This window comes from Cavia porcellus, unplaced genomic scaffold (assembly GCF_034190915.1).
Source record: "Cavia porcellus strain 051 isolate PalLab524CR breed Dunkin Hartley unplaced genomic scaffold, mCavPor4.1 scaffold_1, whole genome shotgun sequence".
Classification (NCBI taxonomy): domain Eukaryota; kingdom Metazoa; phylum Chordata; class Mammalia; order Rodentia; family Caviidae; genus Cavia; species Cavia porcellus.
Window position 1 is genome coordinate 36,620,024 of NW_026947484.1, and position 16,568 is coordinate 36,636,591.

The window sequence follows — 16,568 nt, forward strand, 5'->3', positions numbered from 1 at the left end:
GTAGCTTTCAAAAGTCCATTGTCATTAAATCTAACAGTCTTGGGTAATCCAAAGGGATTTCCTCATCTCAAATTTCTTAATATATTTCCATCTGGATATTCTATCTGGATATTTTCTTGGGCTTTGACATGATCTTATCCTTTTGGGGGCAGATAACTCATTACATGTGGAAAGTGCAAAATATTTTTGGCTGATAATATTGTTATTAGTTATGTGCCATCTTGTCTCAGGTGTGAATTAATTGCAAGCTGGTAACATTATTTTAGAGAGGAAGCTTTTTAAAAAATCAACAGAAATAACACATGTATGCAATGTTAAAATCATCAGACAATTTCATTATTATTTATACTATGATATTTATGCTATTTACCATATTTATTTGTGACACGAAATAAAATATGCACGTTTAGAAGTTTTATTGATGCTGGGCTGAAAATAATTACATTTTAAACAAATTAAGGTTTTTTCCTTGTATTTCTATAAAATATGATTTTAACAAAAATTAGCAATACCCAAATTCAGAATAATGTATTGTCTAATGATACCATCAGTGAAAATTTCTAAGGATTTATCTAAATTGAAAATATATCAGGCACATATTTCATGACTTTAATATACTTTTTTAAATATAATTTATTTATAGAGGATCATCTAATTTTCATCAAAGCTATTTATGTCCTGGTTTTCAATTTTCATTATTCTTAACTGTAATTCACCACCAACATTAAATCATAATAAAATTTTATAAATTGTGTTACACAACACATTTTGTCTCTTCATTAATAGATATTTAGTCATATTCCTAACATACTGATGGAATATTTCCATTATAAAATGATTACTTTAGAATTTGGCCTTGAGGTAAGTATCAATTATGCAACATTTATCACTTAAACTAAGATTGATTAATTTTGTCCTAATAAATGATGTCCTAGAAAAATTTTAAATCATTTTAAGTTCAACAGCTCAGAATAAGTAAACTTATTTTTAGGATAGTCTCATTTTAAAACTTGCTTTTCAATCTTATTATCCATTAAAAAAGCAAATATCAAGAAAATGGAAAGGGGAAAGAAACAAATATTTATAGCTTTTCAATTTTTATTAAGTTGTATTGTGCCTTTTATAGAATAAAGCCAGACAAAATAGTTTATAGACCTGAGCAAAGCACGTATGTTTCTCAAATAGAGAATTCTATAAGATGGAAATATTTAAATACTGCTTTCTACCTGCCCACCCTGCCCCAGATTTCAACAAAGATTTACAAGTACGAGAAAGTTTTGGGTGTTTCTAATTTTTGAGTTATATACACTTATGTAAATGCCCCTGTGTTACAAATACATATTCTGGTTTGGTAATCTCAGGTTGAAATTCCAGTTGCATGAGTCATTTAGGTTTGTGACCACTGGCAAATTTATTAACTTTTTAAATCTTACTTTTTATTTTCTTATGATGGAATTGAAGTAAATACAGACTAAGTGACCCTCAAAACTTACATACTACTCACTATTACAAACTGTTCAATAAATTGCTGATATACTAAATACGCCAGTATCATTATCAGTACTTTTATTGGCTCTATGTTTTATGTCACAGGTCCTGTTCGATTTCAATTCATTGAGACTATTTTCCTATCCTTATTTATTGTTACAAGAATTGTTCTGTCCAGTGCTTCCTCTAGTAAATTTTGTCTAAAAATTATCATTTACTTATTTTATTGATCAAACAAATAAATGTGTATCCTTCCTGATTAAAACGTAAGTATCTTGAAGGTGAAACGTTTTAAGCTTTGCTAATAACACTCTTCTCAATAACTAGATATTACGTACCAGAACCAGTCCTGGCAAAAAACAAATGCATAAATTACCTTCAGTGAACTTTATTAAAGTGTTTTGAACATCAGAGTTGAAGAAACAATTTTGAATACAGAACAGTGCTCATTTCACCATTAAAATTTAAACCTTAGGAATTGTTTGAGAGAGGCTTATCTAAAATCAAAATGCAATTTGGAAGAAGAGTATAGCTCATTCCTCTAATTTCCAGGTATTTCTTACTTGCTAAAGAACCAAAATCTTTTGAGGTTATGATTGGTCAAAGATCTATCATATGACTTTTATTTTAATTGATATTTTATACTGTATGTAAAGTTCTAATTCTAACATTCATACTAAAATTTAGGGATCATATGCTTCACTTTTAGTACAGAAACACATTGTAGGTGTTACTTTTCTTCTTTCAAATTTTATCATAATTACTACTATCTTGGAACAATTCCTGCGTCTCTTTGCTATTGATCTTGTTCAAATACGTATAACTATTTTCAGAAACTGTTACTGTCTTCCCTCAAGTTCCCATAACTTACAATGACCTACTATGTGCATTTTCTGGTGGACATAACTTCTTTTTCTGCTGCATCATTTAGTATTAAGGTATCCAACATATACTCTAACAGATGCAGAATTTAAATTTTATTACTAATTTAGAGGGTTATGCAAAAATAAGAATGTAATGTAGTGACCTTGAGTGGTCATGGTCCCTTCAGAATTTTAGAAAGTTTTCTCTTTTAGTGAATAAAACTTTGCTTGAATTTGGACTATAAGTTTCCAGCTTGGTCAGTGAAATTGTTCAAATTGTCAAAAACCTTTCCATTTAGCTGTATAAATAGGTGAGGTATGTTAAATAAAGCACTTTTTTAATAAAATAAAATAAGAAATCATGTGTTTAAGACAAAATCCTACAATTTATAGAAAAGTCTATTAGTCTCACTGAATATATAATTTTGGAGACAAAATAATTTCATTTCTTCTAGAAAAGAACAATACCCATGGTGCATAAGTTATTTGGAAAAGGTTCAAATAGCTGATAATTCAGATATTTTTATGTAAAAAAAAAAAAAACAATGCTTTTTCACCTAGTCTATGACAAATCAATTAATGGCCTAATTTAGTACCACATATTCTTAATCCTAATATCGCATTCCATAGATCTAGACAGTTCCAAAAACTCCCACCTATGACCACATGATATTTTGAAGGGACCAGTGGCTAACAATAATCATATATTCATCTGCCTCTTTGAAATTTTTCAATGTTGTTTCCCAAATTAGAACTTTAGAATTTATCTTAGAATCAATACCTTTGTTCTCATGTAAATTTTTGCAAATTTTCCTTCTACACAACTTTTTGTAAATTCTTTTCTGTTCATCTAGTTCTACCTTTCTGAATGAGTTCATCTTATCTCTGAAACTTACTGCTCCAGGTTCTAGTCTTCCATTTGCACAAATCCGTGCTGCCAATTCATTGCAGATCTAAAGAGGAATATTGAGATTACCAATCTAAATATGAAGCAAAAAAATACAATCGTTATGTGGAAGGTAAAATAGTACACAAGTAGACAGTTAGAGTCTTTTATACTTTCTCCAAAGCAGAGCCAATCTTGGTCATAATTTTAATCAACATCCTTTAGAAGGTCATACTTAAGTTTCAGTGTGAGAGACACTGTGGTGGATTGACAATGGTGGTCGACTTTTAATGCCTGGCTGAACTGAATCAGCTTGGTTGCTGGGTATTGACGGGCCATCTGAGGATTGCTGCCAACAGTACAGAGAGAAAAATGAAGGGGAAGGAGGTGTGCTGTTGATTCTCCTGGAGAAGCTTACTGTGCTGACTTCTTGAATAGGAACGTCACTGTTTTCATGATCAGAGCTAGGGACTTCACTGTTGCTGAGGATGGCTGAAGTTCTTTTTAGGGCTACTCTTACCTCAAGCATTGATTTCTGATTCCAATACAGATCTCTTAGCTTGTTGGCATAGATCCTTAATCCCGTTGGTAAAGTCTTTCTAGCTTCCATCACTTACCTTAGGGCATTCCCACTGTAGGTCCTTGATATAGTCTTGAGTGAATACAGCAAAAATATTCTACAAATTACAATGCCCTATATTAAATTGTTTCCCTTGGAAATCTTGACTACAACAGACACTATAATGACAACATTTTCATGTTAAAGGTAGAAAGTTTAAAGATCTCAAGGACAAGGATGCATGTCCCCCCAAAATTTGCATTATTTCTCTAGTCTCAGACTGTGTGTGTGGTGGGGGGAACGTGGGTGGGAGATCTATGTGTGTGATTATATCTACATGTGTGTATGTTTGTGTATACATATACATATATATATATATATATCTGCATCTCATATATATATATATATATATATATATATATATATGTATATACATATATGTGTGTGTCATTTTTGCCTTCCCAGATTAGATATTTCTCTTTTTTGTCATACTGAAGCTGAACAAACTTAATAAAATGATTTATGAGAACATATTTCGTATTTCCACAACTCTTTTCATACTTCTCCTTTGGGCTGCCACTGGGAAATTTTATTTATGTCTGCCCTAACATATCAAAATATGCCATGTTTCTTAATTACCTGCCTTCCAATTAAATCCTTTATTCCCTCAGAAAGTTATCTCAGCTAGAGTTTGAGAAGAAAACTAATATGCTAAGTAACAAGATCTAAATAGAATAAAATGCCTTGTGGTCATAGAAGTTGCTCTTCATGGTTAGGATAGATAATAAACAAATACATGTTTTTATTATGAGAAATAAGAGTTTGACTAATTTGGTTTATGTGCAATAAACTTTTAATTTACTCTAAGATTCTAAAAACACTCAAGTTTTTTAGATTTCAATTAAAATACAGACTTGCAAAAGATATTTTTGGAGGATATTTAAAATTTCTGAGTAAGGGAAAATTATAAACTCTTGAATATTTTGGAACATGAAGTTGATGATGGAAAGATTTGAAATTATTTGTTAAGCAAATGCAGATTTTGGAGATATTTAACCTTGATCCACTGTGGGGTTTTAAAATTTTCTCATTTTGCAACTGCCTTGTTTTTGGGCCTGATACATATAATGTAGTAAAGATGAATAGTTTAAATCTTTGTCTCTTGTTTAAATGGCAGCTCGTTTGGACCATTAAGATGTTATTCAAAATGTAGTAGCCTACGCAGCTAAATATCCTTGAAATTCTTTGCTGAAGTTCAAGAACTTGAGTAACCTTACTGCTGTCTCCAAAGTTGCAGGCCTAGGTACCAAAGACGGGCAGGGTACTGGAGGTGACTCTAGGGTGATCTAGCTGAGTAATGTCTCAGTGAGTATGAAAACTCAGAAGATGCTATCTCTCATGGATCCTACCTAGGGAAGATGGATGAACTGTGCCTCTTTCTGCTGGAAGAGTCATCCTCATCAGACGCCTCTTCTGTCGTTTCTTGATCTGTACTCTGCAGTGGTGGCCTAGCATCTGAGAACCACTATATTCTTTCAGAGTTTTGATAGTTGTACTATAAGCAGATGGAGTTATTCTTTTGAGACTAAAGCTTTGGCTCTGTTGGCTCCAGCCAACGCAGTGGCAGATCTTCCATCTAATGGTGGACTCTCACCAAACCTACCCCACTTCCCCAGATGGAAGCCACTCCATTGCCTACACTGGGAATTTCTTCTCGTGATTCTACCTTTGCTTTGCTTTGACTACCTGGAAAACAACTTAAACTCTCGATCTCTTGCCACTAATTAGTTGATGAAGTTTATAGGTACTGATGGTCCCAAGATGAATCATGTAGCTGGTGGTGCTGTTTTACTAGGACCATGCTTCTTCGGCTATAAAACTGTGTAAGAGAGAACTTAACATAAGGGATTTAAATTTAAGTTTACATTCCACAGACAGGAGGACCACCTCATCATCTAGCTATATATGACCGAAAAGGAGATGGAGTAAGTAACCACATTCTAAGTTAAGGAGTAAGTGATGATCTGAAAGTTTAAGAAGTGAAGTCTCATTTTAGAGAGGGGGAGAGAAGAGAGAGAGAGAGAGAGAGAGAGAGAGAGAGAGAGAGAGAGAGAGAAGGAGAAAAAGGGAGAGAGGAGAGAGAGATGGGGGGAGAGAGACAGAGACAAGAGACAGAGAGACAGACACAGAGACAGACACAGAGAGAGAAAGCACAAAGAAAAAAAATGTCCCAAAAATACTGTCAGCAACTTGCAGCATACCCAGACACCCTAAGAGTATAAAGAAAAATACCTATGGAGCAAAAGCAGACCAAGATCTGCTAATACACTTAGTTAAAAAAAATTGTCACTCATTATCTCTGAGAAGACACAAAAAGAAAGAGAATACAGATAAATACAGAATCAGAAATTAGAGGGAACACTCAACAAACCCATGAGAAAAAGACAAATAAGGAAAATGGCTAGAAAAAAAAAATAAAAATATGAAGCAGATTATATGGAATTACTTAGTATACAGAAGGAGTGTATTAGCAAAAAAGAGAAAAGAGAGACAGAACTAATAGAGGCACAATCCCCTGAAACAAAGGAATTTGCTGTGAGGAAAAAAATAGCGATTCATTAAGAGAATCCAGAATGAAGGGAAGCGATCACCTTGAAGATGTTCATGAGCAACAACACCGCATCTCTGGGATTCTGGTGTATACCTGCATCAGTAGCTTCCCTTGTTCCTTATATGCTTGTCTCGTATCTATATCTATATATCTCTGAGCACATCATAGTTATAAGCTTCCAGGTATTGATATTAGAGAGTTACATAGCAAGTTTTAGCGAATGATACATTGGTAACCAACCCTTGGCATGGTGAAACCTTATTGAGGAATCAAGCAGTTTTACTATTCTATGGTGGTTCTCAACAAAAATAAGGAGCTGCATGCATCTGGAGCAGGGATTTATGTTTTATGATCTCCTTTATTAATTTCACTTACAGTCATTTTATAATTTGGTTCATGACCATAGTAGAGCCATGTAGGGAATACCTGCTTGTGTGTTATTGTGACAAGAAAATACTGAATATCTTTAAAATCCTTCGACATGTTGGACCTCCTTATGGTCTTCTTCATGAATATAATAAAGTAACATTCTCACAATTACTTCTAAAAAGCTTTGTTCAATTGTTGTGACTTTTTTAAACTTTTAGTGGTTACGTGTTTTTGATAGATTAGGCTTTGATTATAGAAACAAGATTTCAAATAAAATTGTATTTTGTAATGAATAAATAGCATCCTATTTTGAGATAGAGTTATGTACTTTTCCATAGGTATTTGGGTGTTTTATTGTAGAGTAAATAATTTATTCTATATCTCTATCAGTGAAAGTTATTGTCCTATCCTGAATGGAACTGTAAATTACTTATCTATAGTCTTCATTTTCAATTTTCCAACATTATTGTTTAACATGACTGCTGAAAAAAAGAGATAAAGCATTTGAAATTCACTTCCATATAAATACAAAATAAGACAAATACATTTAATAATATACTTTTATTTGATCTTAAGATGTTTAATTCCAGTCGATATGTGTTATTGCTACTGTAGGAAATCTTAATATGCAGGAAGAACTCCATCATATGCAGAAAGTAGTTAAGAAATTAATTAGTTACAGGAGTTTCGAGGTTTATTTTTGTCTAACAAAAATACATAGGCTATATTCAGTTCCATGTTGAAGTACAGTTTCTGAAATAGTTTTACAAAGCTTTAACAATAACACATTTAAATTTAGTTTGTGTTCTTTTAAAAAGAAATTACTCTAGGAACAATTGCATAAATCACATTTTAATTATATCATTGCTTTGCTATCTGAACAGAAATCCAAATATTCCATCAGAAAGCTTTAAAAAGATGTTACGAGGTGTGATTGAAAAGTAGGATGATCTTTTAAAAATGTATTATTGTAAAGCAACATTACAATTCATCTTCATCAAAATACTTCCTCTCAATTTCAACAGTTATTCCATCATTCTTGTGATTTTTCTAAAGACACTCTGGAAATCCTTTTTCACCAGTCTTTAGTTTTGCAGTTGTGACCGATTTAATGTCCTGAATGAATTAAAAATGTTTACCTAGCAGGGCGTGGTGGTACATACTTGTAAACCGAGCACTCAAGAAGGCTGAAGGAGGAGGATCATTGCAAGTTCCAGACCAGCCTGGGCTACAATGTTGAGCTCAAGGCCAGCCTGAACTGTGTAGCAAGACTGTGTCACGAAAAAAACAAAATGTTTATCTTTCATGGTTGTTTTAACTTTGGCAAAGAGGCAGAAATCACACAGCGCCAAAGAGGCGGGTGAGGACACACTGTAATGTTTTTATGTCAGTACCTTTCTGTTGGATAGCGTCTAACAGCCGCATTCACCACACATTTGATCGTAACTCATGAAGACACAAAAGAAGACTTGCTTGAGAAAATGGAAAGCCCCATAGAAAAGGTGTGCACAAAGTGAGGGACAATACTTTGAGGGATACTAACGTCAGTATGCTTTTTATTATAATATTTTAATATAAACATTTGCATTATAACTTACTTATATCTTGTACATGGTTCACATACATTCTTGTCACGGTGAAATTTGACTGAGTATCCAAGCAGTTTTAGTATTCCGATGCTGCTTCATGACAAAATGAATATCTGCATACATCTACTACAGGCATGGATTTTTAAGTGTGTGATATTTAATAATGAACTTTCAAAGAAATATATCATTATTTTTACATATGCTTAGAATGTCATATTAAATATTGAAATGGCACATAAATGTCACATGAAAACTGGCCAGTGATTATCATTTATACTGTCGTTGAATGAATAATTTATTTGTTACAATAACACAGCATCCCAACACTCTGGTAACCTGAGAGAAGTGTTATACAAGTTTGAGTCCAGACAGGAAAGCTTAGAGACCTAGTGAGATTGCCCAAAATGGAAAAAAATATATATATATTGTAGGTTAAAAAGAAATGTTGAGAATAAAACTCAGAAGGAAAGCTCTGGGCTTTATCTGAGGACCCAACAAAATTTTACAATGAAGTGAAATAAAAGAAGAATGGTAAATACTTCACTGCTCTTATTAGGAAAAATAAATGCATTTATTTAGCTCTCATTAGAACTACTCCTATTTCTTTTTAAACCTTTCAGTGCAAACCTAATTGCTACTGCTGCCTTGACATTTTTTCCATAAGCCTCATCAGTTTAAAACATTTACTCTGTGCCTGGAGAATCATTGAGCAAATAAGTTCTAGAGATCAGTATCATTGCTCTGAAAAGGAAGAAGTCATACACAAGTGCCTGGTGATGTTTATTCACTGAAAGCAGTTCATTTTCTACTGTTGATAGTTGGAAAAGTGACACTTCATTTTAGGGCTTTAATCATTTAAACCAGTTCTTAAGAAAGCTACAACTTGAAAAAGGAAGAAAGCTCAATGTACTATCAAATAAAAATGGCCAATCAGTCAACACAGACGCCCTCTCTTCGCGGCAATCAGCAACAGCTGTAGTCGAGTTAAGGTTATGATTCTGCAGGTGTTCGTAGAAGACTGTATCAAATAAATCCACTTATTTAACATGCTTTCAAGCTTTATAAGTCTTTATAGATGAGTTCAGGTGTAAAAAAATCATAAGAATTTGCAGACAACTTATTTGTGAATGTCACTATTCTGGGGCAAAAGAAAAGGAGATCAAAACAAGGAGATGTCTTTTGAAAAACGTTCTGATATCTGTCAAGACAGGCAAGGATGAAGTTTGAGCAGCATTAGATATAATGGACAGAGAGAAATATCACCCTATTCAGTGTATTTCTCAACTGCTTATAGGAAGGTTCATTTGTAACTAACAGGTTCAATCTGCCTTTGTATTATATGATCTATATACTATATATAATCATACATATGATCATATATTTAGTAAGATCATATATATGTACAAGAACATATACATATAAGATCATCCTTCCTGAGTCATTTTAAATTAATTATATATATATATATATATATATATATATATATATATATATATTCATCAAATTTTGAAGTTTTCTGCATAAAAATTGCATGTAATTCTTTCAAATTGTTTCTAAGGTTGTGATTTTTCTAACTATATAACTAAATTGGCCAGGGAATTTATATTTTTGCTGAATGCACCTAATAATTACAATGTTAGGTAAACTACTCAAACTGCGTTTTGAGAAAACCTGCTCTGGACTTGTGGACCTAAAATAGAAACAGAACTTTTAAATTTCCTTTCAAATACTTATGTTTTAAAAATAGTGATTTCTGAACTAACATTAATTTGTCTACTCAGATAGTGAATAGTGTTTTCTCTCTCAGAATCCATTCAGTTAATTTAAATGCATGCATGTTTCTATTAAACGGATTTTATCATGAATGTTTATTCATTAATGACACTAGCTCTTGTAGATTTAGTAATTTCACATTTTCCTGATGGTTTGAATGCTAGACATTATGTGAAAGAAATAAATACCACTGCAGTCACTAAACTTTACAATTGGCAACATTTTGACAGTCGATTATAAACATATATTCTTAATATTTTAAGAATTGTCTGAGTTGAACATATTCTATACAGTGACAAGATATATTGATTTTCTTAAGAGAATAAAACAATTTGCTTTCCCTTACTATTTTTTATGTTTATTAAGAGAAATGTAAAATAACTTTGATTAGAAATCAGAGGAAAAACAGTTTGACAGCCAGTGATTTATCAACAGAAATGACAGAAAGTTGAAAATTATTATAACTACTTATTCATTTTATATTTTAATTGAAATATAGCAATTTTTATTGAAATATGAAGCACATCAATTTTAAGTGACCCTGGTGACATTTTATAAATGCTTCCATATAACCAAATGCTAGATCAAGCACTAGTGTATGCATCCTGTCTTTCTCCTACCATCTGGGACCACAACTGTGTGTGTGCATGTGTGTGCGTGTGTGTGTGTGTGTGTGTGTGTGTGTGTGTGTGTGTATGTGTATGCATGTGTGCATGTGTGTGTGTGTGTGTGTGTACATGACAGGACTACAACAACTGATTGTATGTTTCTTTTCGACCTAGTCTTCATTAAAAATCAATTGCTCATTTTCAAAATATGTTTTCTCACAATCATATAAACCTAAAACATATTTTCCCAGTTAATGACAAATTTTCTTTCACATGAATGTTTAAGAATTAGTTATCTTTCAATTATATGGCTCTAGCATCACATAGTACAGGAATCTTGTACTTTTCAAACGTTTTCTTTCGAAAAATCTTGGCTTGGGCGTGGCAAGGAGCACTTTAACTTATGTTGAATGGGCGTGAATCACAGGTCCATTTAGATGAAGGAAGCCCGGGAACTGCTGCTTCAGAATGACTGACAGACGCTGACAGACTCCTCCAAGTCAGGGAAGAAGAAGTGGGCTTTCATTTTAATTTATTAAAAAGGCAATTTTTATTGTTTGTCCCTATAATACTAATAATAAACTCAAGTTGATTTGTTTCAGAGAAAGACCAAATGACAGATTTGGTAAATATAATGTCTAGATCATTTTATCAGAAAGATAAAAATCCTAGTGCCTGGTAGATTTGGTGTAGAGTTGCAGATTCTAATTATGTGTGTGGATATCTAGAAAAAACAAGCAAAATTAGTAAAAATGAACAAAAATATGATGCTATTATCATGTGTTAATAAAACTATACATATGCACAGAAATTATTAAATATCAGAATTTTTTACCTGAATTTGAATGTTAAAAATTAAAAGTAATAGCATATACTTATTTCATTTTAAAAGCTCAAAGCAGCACAAAATTTAAAATTCTTCAACTCATCTTTAGCAAATATTTAGGTTTCCACCAAATATCGCTTCCTTCCTACACTGTTACCTTGAAACTTATAAAGCACTGCATCTGAACATGTTAAACTTTAATATTTTGGCCATGTCTTTTAGGAAGGGCAATAAAACTCAATATTTACAACCGCAGGATGTGGCATTTGGTCATTCCATAGATACTGAGCTAAAGTACTGAATTTTGAAAATGTCAGCACTTAACCAACATGATGGTCATGTCTTTGTGCATTTTATATCGTTATCTGAAAGACATTGTATATAAGCACACATTGTTTGGACCTACAACAAATATGAAAGACTTTATTAGTTACACTGTAGCACATATAGTCACTATTACTACCTTGCTTTTGCAAAAAGCATTTCATTTGTTTTACAAATTACACATTTATATGTATACAACGGATTTCAGATTATACTTGAGTAGACTATGTTGGAAACAATTCTGTCTTTAGCAGATTTCTTCACAATATTTAAATATTTTAATGAATTTCAATGATAAATGTTTTTCTTGCAAGTCTGAGCGTAGATGACAACTTCAAGTACTGTGGTCAGAATATTATTTTTAGTAAAAACACACCCCACACAACTTGAAATTTGGCAGTAATCCAGCAATCAATCTAACGGGCTACTGGCAAAGGCTGAGTATTTTAGAGCTTTTTCATAAACATTCTGTTTTTTCTCATAACTGTGTAACAGCTAAATGGAGAAGCAGATGACATGACACATTATTTAAAAAATACTTACTGGACTGTACACATTTCTTATCTCCTGCGAGTATCTGTGAAAAATTAAATGTAAAGCTGTGAAAGTTTTTTTATCAAAATCGTTAGTGTATTTTTTATTTCAACAAAAAGGAATATCAGAAACAAAATAGTGTGTTTCACTGGAGGGGAAAAAAACACTGGGCTAAGGAGCATTTATGGACTTCAGGAGAAAAAAAATCAGAGTTAAATCACACAAGTAGATTTTGAAGAAGAAATTAAACAAAAATTTTTGGTTAATAGCGAGCCACATCTAACCCATTCCATATAGATACATGTTATTTTGGGGGGAGGGACTGATATATTAAATATTTTTAAAGTTTATATTTCTAGTTGGGTTATATCTAAGCTACCTGTATTTTCCAAAATGAATTTTTATTAAAAGCATCATCTCCTTTTTGCTTTGGGTTAGGTCATTTTTCTGTTTGTCTGATATAAATAAATTAAAAATACACCAGTCAATTTAAAGTAACCCTGTGAGTTTCAATAATACTTTGAAGAAAATTTATTTTTCAATTGTAAATATGTGGATTCATCAGATAATTTTCAAATTCTGTTTACTACCAGTGATGTTTTTTAAAATACATTCATAGTTTCTGCAATGGGTGTGAATAATTATAACAAAAGCAATGATGATGATAAAGTGAAGCGCGATAGAGCTAACAAAGGTGAAAGTTTTATTGGTATATTTTTGCATCACTGAGGCCCAAACTCCAGACCTTGCACTTGGCAGAAGATGTTCTTAAGCACAGAGCTACAACCCTGCCTCCAAGTTGAATAGTAGCCCTAGTTTTTCTTTGAGGATTCATTTCAATAGCATTCCTGTAACCAGTTTCCTCCAGCTTTGGGTCCTTGTTCTGAGGCTGTGGAAGTGGATGTGCAGCTACCGTGGGGAGTAACCAGGTGTATGTTTCATTGGAATGAAAAGAGACAGACAGAGCCCGCTGTGGGCCTGGGATGGGCACCTTTCTGAAGGAGGGTAACCACAGCAGGTTAGAGCTAGGGACTTCCATTCATGGGCTCACACAGGGATATGCCATTGCATGCAGGGGTGCTGCTTGTGGCTGAGGCTTTCATGCCCAGGTGAGCCAAAAAAGGGTATTTGGGTGCACTGCAGGCTTCCCAGGCACCTTGTGCTTCCCTTCTGGCATGTTCTTTGTCCTCTGAGTTGCTCTCAGACCCCAAAATGAGTTTACCTAGGTACACACTCCAGGTAAACTCTGTGCCTTCTCTGCGTAACTTCCTCCTGTCTCCTGGCTTCAGTACTGTGAACCATGCATCCCAGAGACTGAGTCTAGATTCTTGTGTGTGATGAGCAAAGACCTGCCCGTGTACAGGATGGAGAAAGAATCAGAAGTTGGGTTTGCTGAAAATAACTGGAAAAGGTGTTGGTGCCTCAGAAACTAAAAGGTGGCAGAAATGGAAAAAAAAAAATGGTACTAGGAAGTCTGATGAGGTCAGATTTTTGTATTTAAAAAAAGTGCATACCCCATTCCTGATGACTCTCATTGGAACTCTCTGAACATGATTGACAGGGTGCCAGGTCATTCCAGAGGTACAGTGCTGTGACTCTCCAGGCATTCACTCTGTTTTGATCACACGTGGCATGCCAGGTACCTATTTAGGAACTGCAAATAAAGTCTGAGAGACAAAAGGTACTGTGGGTCAAGCGAAGAGATCTAAACACATGAGCTCTGGCCTGGAGCTTTGGAGATTTCCTGGATCTCTGTTTTTGCTGCTTCTCTTAGAGCAGGGAAAACAAGACTGGCTCTGGCTTTCCCCAGTTCCAGAGGATGGAGGCACAGCATCTTCTGAGACCCATCTATGCTACCTGTACTCTTAGAACTGTGAACGTTTTTAGCACTGTAGATTGTTCATTATGTCCTGTTGTTGCTAGCGGAAAAGTCCCATTTTTTTCTCATTTTAATTTTTTTCTTTATTTTCAAAAACAATTACTTGATGAAATCTATGATATATAGTGATTTTAAGTTTACTTAAATTTAGTATACTTCGTTTAAATTTTATTATCTTTAAATTTGAAATACTCAATTAAAATAAAAAAAATCTCTAGTTATTTCCTAAAATAAATGCTACTTACAGTTGTGTTTAATTAAAAAAAAAAAGTTCCAAACACTCAAAATTTACCTACAATGTGATCTGAATGACTAATGAATTTCTGCTTCTGAAACTGTCCTCACTATCTTTTCTATTTAAACAGAAATGTGGTAGACATTTTTCTTTACATATGATTTTTATTTTCATAATTTTGGTTTATTATCTAATACACATTTAAACTAAGGTTTTTTTGCAACAAGCAAGAAAAAATTTAAGATTTTTAATTACTTTTTTCAAAAGTCATGATAATATTCTGCTGTATCTCACATAAATTATTTTATTGAATTTCAGTGGAATTTATTAGTTATGCTATCACAGTATGTCTTCATGGATGACTAAACTTCAGGGGGATCCAACACTCTACATTCATGTTCATTTAATTTCTAGGGAATTAATAATTTTTCCCATGGAATTTTGTATTTTTTTCTTATTTTGTTCTGGAAACTCTATGTTTAAGAACTATTTGTTTTGAGTAAATAGCAGTCTCTGAAAATACACAGCATAGTACATTCATCTAGCTAATAATGATGAGTATCTCTTGTATGAAGAAGATACTCTTGTAGGAGATATTTGTATATAAACCAGTGAAAACATATAAACATTTCTGCCACCACAGAAGTTATAAACAATGAAAAACTAATTAAGCACAATATTGGTAGATGTTAGCATTATGAAATACAAATTTTTACTGTAGTAAGTAAATACTATAGATTTTGGTGGCTTTAAGGTAGTACGTTATGTGAATATTAAGGGAAAGAACACTTTACACCAAGTGGAGAGCGTGTACAATTTAATTCATATAACAAAGGGAAAAACGTCTCAGTAAATCTAAGTGACAAGAATATAGTATGAAGTGATAGGTAGTAAAATTATAGAAGTAACATACAAGACTTGGTAGCTCTTAACTGAATGTAGCACTAACTGTTCTATCAAAATTTTATCCCAATAGTAAGCTAATAATTGTACCTAGCAGGTGTAAATATATTGCTTGCATAGTCTAGCCTTCTGGGAAGAAGCAGCCGTACTCCCCACTAGGTTTGGAAATATCCTGAGGGAAAAGAAAACCGAATTGGACAGTTTATGATTTTTAAGAGATAACACTGGGAAGGTCCCTGTTTATGCAGATGGGGTTTGCATTTTTTGACTTCTGTTTGTGTCTCAGAGAGAGCCTATATGTGGCTTTCTTACTGACTTGTCCAGAGGTGGATCATGTGAGTAAGTAGGCATGCTGATGAAAAACTGTCAGCAGTCTAATATCAAAAATAAAGCCAAATAATTAATTACTTCAGGCCATACTTATTTGCAGTCATAGAAGGGAAGCAATTGTGGATGTATATAATGTAAGCAGAGTATGAGATAATCTAATTTAAATCTACCTGAAAAGCTGTGAGGGGTGTGTGAAAACATGGAAGATATGTGAAAGTCAGATACAGGCTCTTGTCTTTTTTATCGGTACCAGTGATCGAACTCACGACTGCCTGCTTCCAAGGCAGGCGCTTATGCCGCTGAGCTAAATACCCAGCCCCATAGGCTCTTGTCTTAATGTAGGGATATCCCTATGGCAGTGAAGCACAACAAAATGTTAGTCAGAGAAAGGATGGGAACGGATTAGATTAAGGATGTATTCTGAGCATATAAAGAGGATGCAAAGTAGTTTACTGATGAATTAATAAAGAAATAAACTGAAAAAGGGATCTCACTTTAGGAGTAAGGAAAGAACGTCGCTTCCTTAAGATATCAAGGAAAGAAGGGCGTGAATTTAACACTACCCTATACTGTTTCCATTCTACGAGCACAGATAATTCACCATTGGATTGAAGTAGGAAGCAGGCATTGGTGGCACTGACAAAAATAATTTCACCGGAATGATGAGTAAATTTTTTGAAGACAATAAGAAGGCAGAACTTGAAGCCAGACCTGAACTGTTTTGAGGAGAAATTTAACTCTAAAATAAAGACTAGTAGAGTTGGAATATAAAAAAAATAATAATATTTTCA